Here is an 8,419-nt window from a genome sequence, read left to right on the forward strand (position 1 = left end):
CCCCGGTGTCCCATATGGTCCCCCAAGCCAGGAGCAACTTCTGAGCACATAGCCAGGAGTAACCCCTGAGCGTTACTGGGTGTGGCCCAAAAAAAAATTATCAACTTTATTGTCAGTAAATACATTGTACTGTTATGGGAAGTGATATAAGTTCCTAAAGTTTTCTTGATTGTGGTATAACATATTCTTTAAAGAACTGTGAAAGTGTACTCTAAAATCTGTATACATTTGTGTAAATTCATATTACCTCAATCAGAAAAATAACATTTTACTTTATGATTAAAGGAGTGAGTCTTAATTGATTTACTCCAATAGAATATCTTTTATTTCATTTCACCTGACTTTATTCTGTATGATTAATAGTAGTAATGATCTAACAGAATATACATATATACAATATCTGCATCTATTTTCTTTTGTGGTAATGAATCTAGGTCAAAATGTACTATAGACAATGGCAACTGTGCTGTCCTAGACTTGTTCTTTATGAAAATTTTTCTTTTAACTGTGAAGACAAGATAATTGTTTGTGGATAAGTCTGCCATGTAATAAACTGTTAACTCATTGTTGATAAAGCACTTTAACCAAAGCACTTTATCCATCCACTTACCCATGTGTTTTACTTGATTGGACTCAAGCAGCAGTGAAACAACCTTCATTACAAAACTAAGACTGGCTTTTTTTTTTACTTTAGCCATAAATCTCAATATTTGTGTATTAAACTGACTATATAAGTAAACAATGGTAGAAAATACTGACTGATAGTCTCTATAGAAAAATTCTGTTTTTAGAATCCTGTAGCAGTAAGTCCAAATGAAATTGGAGAGTCGCTGACTTTTTATTTTTTTCCCTTGGGCTACACCTGCTTGTTTTTGTCACTCCTTGATCAGGGATCATTGTTAGCAGTTAGTGAGAACATTAATGGATTGTAGGGGATTGAAGTAAAATAGACTCTATTCAAATGGAGTATGCCTCCCTCTTTACTATCTTTCTAGCCCTCTTTCCTAATTTTCACTTCTACTTGAGCCCACCAGTTAAAAGAAAACATAATCCTCAAACTAATCACAATACATGCCTATCTTCTCAAGAGCATGCCTCCTTTTTTCTCATTATGAAAAGAAACATCTTCTGAGATACTTGATAAAAAATGGCATGAAAATTTGATTAAAACAGCTCCAATAGGGCCGGAGTAATACCACAATGGTAGGGCATTTACCTTGCACACAGCTGACTCTGGACAGACCTCGGTTCAATTTCCGGCATCCCATATAGTCCCCAGAGCCTGCCAGGAGTGATTTCTGAGTGAAGAGCCAGGAGTAACTCCTGAGCGCTGCCTGGTGTGTTCTCACCTCCCCCCAAAATAAACCAGCTCCAATAGTGGTCAAAATGACTGCAAGAGGAAAAAAAATGAATTATTATTCAAATAATTCCATAAAATAAATATTTTTCCAGAAGTAAGTACATAGGTACTTTCAAGTGCAGCTTTATCAGAATGTCAGATGTCTTGAAATCAAACATTACCCATATTACAGTTTATTTATTAATAAAGATTTAACTATTAAATTTTGTATGATTCTTTTGAGCTCAGGCAAATAAGTTTTATTTCAAAATAAGATAAGTTGACAGGTTGATGAGCAAATTAATCATGAGGTTCATATGCATCTCCCAAATTAATTTTAAAAAATCCACATAAAACTTTTGGAAAATCTCCTTTCTCCAAATTCTCCTGGAATGGGCAGAGTGGCACAATGATCCATGTGACAGATATACAAACTCGTAATGATCACATAGCTTCATTGTGTCTTTCAATAACATTTAAATAGAATTAAGAATATTCATGTTTAGTTCCTTATCACTTAAAAAAATTTCTGCTATCTAGGAATTCTACATGAAGTTGGAGGAGACACATTTATTCAAGTAAGTAGAAGAGTAACAAACACCTATAATCCTGGTTAAAATGTTGTTATAATAAGATTTTAGACTTCTGTTGTCTGATATATTTCCTGAAACATTTTAAATTTTCTGTTTTTCTTTGCATTGTTTTATTTTAGATCTTGATTCTGATGAAAGTATGCATCAGAAATAAAATGGCAAAAAGATAAGAAATTGTTAAAAAACAATCTAGTGACATGGGGCCAGAGCGGTGGTGCAGTGGTAGGGCATTTGCTTTGCATGTGGCTGACCTAGGACAGACCCAAGTTTGATCCCCTGGCAACCCAAGCCAGAAGTGATTTCTAAGCGTAGAGCTAGGAGTAACCCCTGAGTGTCACTGGGTGTGGCCCAAAAACCAAAAAAGAAAAAAAAAATCTAGTGACTTCTGTAGAATTATTTTCACAAGGAAATTTTCATGCTTCTGGAAATATAAAATCAAATTTACCATGTAGCCTAAAGTGCTGTTATTAGGGCATTATAAGAGCTACTATAAGTATAACAAAGTCAATCATTGCATATGGGTCAGTATTGGGTCATTGCATATGGGTCATCTATTAATAGGAGAAAATGTGAGTTTCTAAGTGAAATATCTTAAACTAGATAAAGTGCTTATTATAAATGAAAAGAGCAATTTGCATGTAAGTTGGGAAATATGAAAAGGTAATAAAGGTTAAATATATACACACCTACATATACACACAACTCCTCAGTCTCAGAGTCAACCTGATTACAAATGAAGTAAATTTTATTTCAAGTGGGAAGCAAAGTTTAGCAAATCATAAGGATTATTTTATTCTGATCTTTATTGTATAGTAGCAGAGAAAAGCTTTTAAGGGTATAAACTATTGTTTTGTAAAAGAAATTTAAATTTATAAAGAAATCTATACATAAAAGGCAATCTCATTCTCTGTCCCAAAGAGAATGATAATCATATCTTGACAAAATTATTAGTGAAGAAGGCAGTAATTATATCTTCATAAAACTACACTCTTATGTACTGTGTATTTCCGGCAATGTCTTATAACTTGCTTCCTCTTACCTATATTTTATATTAGATGAGGGGGGTTTTAAGATCATGACTTAGTGCTCCTATGTTTTCCTTGGCATCTATATTTATGATGTGTACATTCCAGTAAAATTCTGTTTGTTTTGCTCAATCCAATAATATGGAAGGAGTGAGGAAAAGTTACATTTATTTCTATAAATTGCATTTAATATATATTGTATTTTCCTACTAAATATATTAAAGGTAAAGATAAAAAATAAAATTTAATAAAATTAAGAAAAACTTACTTTAATGTATAATGTTAGAATTCTGTAATTTATGTTGCAAGGATATATGTATTTCTCTTTATAAATGAAGGAAAACTTCTTTGAAATGAGTATAATCTTAGAAGTGGTAGATAAACTATAATATGAAAAAAAATTAATGGTTTACATTACACATAAATGATGTTAAAATAAAGCACACAATTCATAGAATAGACCATTCATAATATGCCTCTCTCAAGTAAAAACATTGTCATAAATTTAGAGATATAAATTGAGGGAAAAAAAGAAATAATGTCTGTGACTGTTATAATAGAGTCCAATTTTATCCTATCATCTGGATGATGGTTTAAGCAGAACAAAATGACAGTGATTTGAAAATGAAAAAATAAATCTTAGAAAAAGTGTGTGTAAGAAAAATAACCAGACACCAATAGTACTTTACATAAAACTTGTTTATACAAGTGATGAATAAATGCAATTCTTAGACACCAGTGTATTATTTCCCTAAAATTAGGTAGAAAGAAGAAAATTACAGGCTATACTTGTTTTAAAATTGGAGGAACTTCTAAATCAATTGGATATCTAGATAAATTAACAGACTAATTAGTATGTATATGCAGACCTTCAACTTCCATTTTTGTGTATGATTTATTAAACAATATTGTCCAATGAAATGGGATAGCAAACTTTGCCTCAGAATCTTAATATATGAAAACCTTCAATTACATTTTATGAGAGAAATTTATATTCTTAAATCTTTCTTGCAAAATCCTTCCAATAGAGAGATCAGAGGAGCATGTTAAACCAATTATTCGTTGGTTACAGTTATGTGAGTGCCACCTGCTGTCAGAAATAAAAATAATTGCAAACATACCCTTTTTCGTATGGACTTATCAGTTAAAAACAGTAACAAGAGTCTTTTTTGTTGTTGTTGTTTTGTTTTGTGGGGACCACACACGGGGACGCTCAGAAGTTACTCCTGGTTATGCGCTTAGATATCGCTCCTGCCTTGGGGGACCATATGGGACACCAGGGGATGGAACGTTGTCTGCCCTAGGCTAGCGCCTGTCCTAGGCTAGCGCGGGGAAGGCAGATGCCTTACTTCTCTGCACCACTGCTCCAGCCCCACCGGTCATTTTTTACATTGAATCACTTTATAGATAACATTACCATTTGGCTTATACCTTTGTGCACAACACTTAAAAAGTTTAGTTGTTGAATAATGAGTTTCCAGTGACTCATTTAATTATTTCATAAAAGATTTTCATGTTTTAACTTAAGAATCAAGTCAGCTTTCTAGTCTATTCTGCTTAAATAAAGCTTTTCCCAAATATTAAAATTGGGGCTGAGCAATAGCACAACAGATATGGGATTTGCCTTGCACTTGGCTGACCCAGGTTGATCTCTGGTGTCTCATATGGTCCCCCAAGACTTCCAGGAGCAATTTCTGAGGGCAGAGCCTGGAGTAAACCCTGAACAGCACTGGGTGTGGACTCTTAACAACAACAACAACAAAAAAATAGTAAAAGTATCTCTATACCTTAATTGCAAAGTTTCTTTAAAAACATAGAAGTAGATGGTGTATATTTTCTTTTATTGTAATCACCTTAATTTATAATTTTACAATACCATAGATACTAGAGTCTTATAACACATTCCAACTCTATACTCCCACCAGAGTGTCCATTTCCTTCCAACACTGTCTCAAAATGTAACCTTTGCCCCTCTCAATAGACCTCATACTTATATCCCTCTATTACGCTAATGTCCATCTCTTTTTTTTGTTTGTTTTGTTTTGTTTTGATTTTTTTTTTTGCGGGGGGAAGCTCAGAGGTTACTCCTGACTAAGAGCTCAGAAATCACCCCTGGCTTGGGGGGACCATATGGGACACCGGGAGATCACGGTACTTCCTTGGCTAGCGCTTGCAAGGCAGACACCTTACTTCTAGTACCACCTCACCGGCCCCACTAATGTCCATCTCTATACCTTTATTGCAAAGTTTCTTTAGAAACATAGGAGAAGCAGATGGAGAGCTTATCTTTAAGTAATAAACTTTGAAATGTATAATGTTAATGTGCTAACTTTAGCTACATATTTTTAGAAAACATACATTGTGGTATTTAACTGCTGAATTTTTACTCAGATCTATTATATAGAGTTTGAAAAATGCACCAGTTTCATTTTTTTCCGATTGATTTTTACTATACCTCTACTTCATATGACAATGCATCCTGGTCCTGATATTTGTCATATACTCTGAACTAAAGAAGTTTTCTGTCAAAATCAAATAACAGCTTTATCCTAACAATACATGCTACCTGAAAATTTTAGGCCCTAGACATCCAGTCTCTCATTATGCTGCTACTTAGCTGCATTAATTAATGATTGATAAATAATATCTATGTTTTTAGTAATGTGTTGAATAAAATTTTATTTATGTTCTTTCTCTACTTCTGGCTAAATATAAATCATAAGTTATAAAGTAAAAGAAAATATCTCTTATCAAGTAGAATAAAGACCTCCAAAATATAATTTCTCGATATATTAAAATGTGGATATTACTTAAAAGATAGAAGTATTTAAGTGATGAAGCAACTGAGTCACTAAAATCACCTGTTTTTGTTATTTTATAACATAACATATCTTTGCTTCCACATAAAATTCACAAGACTTGAACTATATGCTGGCACCTAATTTTTAAGCTATGGTGAATTTTATGTTTTTCACCTACAGCCCCAAGCAATTATCTAATCCAAAAAGAGTAAAACCAAGAGACACTAGAAGAGCTAGCCATGCATGATTTTCTCGTTTCCCACAGGAGAACTGATGGATGAGGCCAAGGAGAGGAATGACTGCTGAAACTGGAGAGTCTTTGCACTTGGCAAGGTAATCTGACCTCAGGGCTATGACTGGCTGGAAGCAGCTAAAAGTAGGAGAAGGCCTGACTATGATACAGGCATCCAAATATCAAAGAAATTTCTCTACTGATACAATGTTATAAAGTTCAAAAGTTGCTTGCAGGATTTTGACTTGAAATCAGAGCAATAATTCAGTACTACTTTTCCTAGGATCTTGAGAACAATTTTATATATATATATATATATATATATATATATAATATGCACTAAATGTCTACTGAGATTGAGGAAGTGCTCAGAATGAAAAAAAAATGTTGCTTGCATAGAATCTAAAATCACTTCATTCAAGATTAATTTACTCATTGTCTTAACCATATAAGTAGGATAAATATCTTCTTGGAGCATATAAATTTGCAAGAAGTGTTTATTTTGTATTGAAACATAGTTATTGCACAATAAAATTTTATATACATGTTTTGCTTTTTATTTTCCCATGCTATAAAAATTCTTTATGCTCTAATACAAAAAATTAGATGGCTCAGAGACACTTCATGACAACATTAATTTCACACTCATATATAAAACAATTTTTTCATTTCTTTAGGCCTATCTCTCTGTGATCTGTGCTTTATTATAGGTTGAAATTTCAAACTTATAGGTATGAGCTTTATACCTCTTTTACTTTGTTCTTTTTAAAATTTTTCTAGCATTTTGCTAACATTCAAGAAAATCTTTTGTCTTAACAAATGTTTAATACTTAGCATTTAAGAAGAATATCATAACATTGATATTTTGACTTATGCTAATTTGGTATTTATCTAAATATATTTTTCTTTAATTTCTAAATACATTTTATCCATCCCAAAATACTAACAATAGATCATTTTGACAGCACCAATAAAAATTCTTTTGTGATTCATGAATATCTGATGGAAAGTCTATCAAGAGACTATTCACCTTCAGATGAAAGCTGAAACAAAACAAATGGAGATTTCTCATGTCTTCTCTGCTATGTGGTTTATTAGCCTTTCTCCTTAAACTATTCTTTCTCTTTCTGTCCTTGATCTTAAAAATTGGTCTGTATGTACAGATTTGAAAAAATTTATGGTTAAGAATATCTATGCTGCATGTATGCTTAAGCCTTGCTAAAACTGCAGGATTCAATTTTAGGTGGCACTGAAGCCACCTAGTATTTAGGTGGTTTTGCAGAAGCACAAGATGAATCTTATAAATATGTACACTATTCATTAAACTTATATCTAAATTTTTTTTTGGTTTTTGGGTCACACCCGGCGGTGCTCAGAGGTCACTCCTGGCTGTCTGCTCAGAGCTAGCTCCTGGCAAGCACGGGGGACCATATGGGACACCGGGATTCGAACCAACCACTTTGGTCCTGGATCAGCTGCTTGTAAGGCAAACGCCACTGTGCTACCTCTCCGGGCCCAAAATCTTAAGTGTTTTGCTTATTGCCTTTACTCAGCATTAATGTATGAAAGCCACGTTCAAATTACACCTAGAAAGCTCTCAAGTTAACAACTCAATTATCTGGATCTGTTTAATTAGTTGTTAATTTAGTTTTGGGGGCCACACCTGGTGATGTTCGGGAGTTGTTCCTGGCTCTGCATTTGGGAGTTATTACTGACAGGCTCTGGGGACTATAGCTATGTCTGGGGATGAACCATACATACAAGATTGGCAAGGCACTAATCATTGAGCTTATTCTTATTTGATGGATTAGTAAACTAAAACTCAATGTTTAAATGGTACCTGCAAGTTAAATAAATAGTTGATAACTGACAGATCTGAAGCCAAAGTGATAGTCCATTGAGTATGGTATTTTGCCTTGCACTCTGCTGACCCAAATTAGATCCTGCCATCCTATATAGTTTCCCAAGTCAATCAGGAGTGATCTTGCGCTCGTAGTCAAGAGTAAACACTGAGCACTGCCAGGTATGGCCCAAAATAAATTACTAATATATCTGGCATTCCAGAATTAATTCTAACATCCTATATTATTTCTCTATATTTATTACTTTACAATGCTTTTTATTTATTTACTTATTCATTTATATATAAATTTGGAGCAACATTTGTCAGTGTCGATGCTTTTTCCTGGCTTTACACTTAAAAATTATAGTAGAGCTATAGCATAGCAGTCGGGCATTTACCTTGCATGCAGCTGAACCATGTCAGGCCCATATGGTCCCCCAAGTCAGGAGCGATTTCTGAGCTCATAGTCCTGACCATCACTGGGTATAACCCAAAAACCAAAATAAAAAAAAAAAATCACTCCTAGTAGAGTTCGGCCAATCAAAGAATAGTGGAGATTAAACTGAGTGGGCCATGTGCAGGGAAA

This window comes from Suncus etruscus, chromosome 1 (assembly GCF_024139225.1).
Source record: "Suncus etruscus isolate mSunEtr1 chromosome 1, mSunEtr1.pri.cur, whole genome shotgun sequence".
Classification (NCBI taxonomy): domain Eukaryota; kingdom Metazoa; phylum Chordata; class Mammalia; order Eulipotyphla; family Soricidae; genus Suncus; species Suncus etruscus.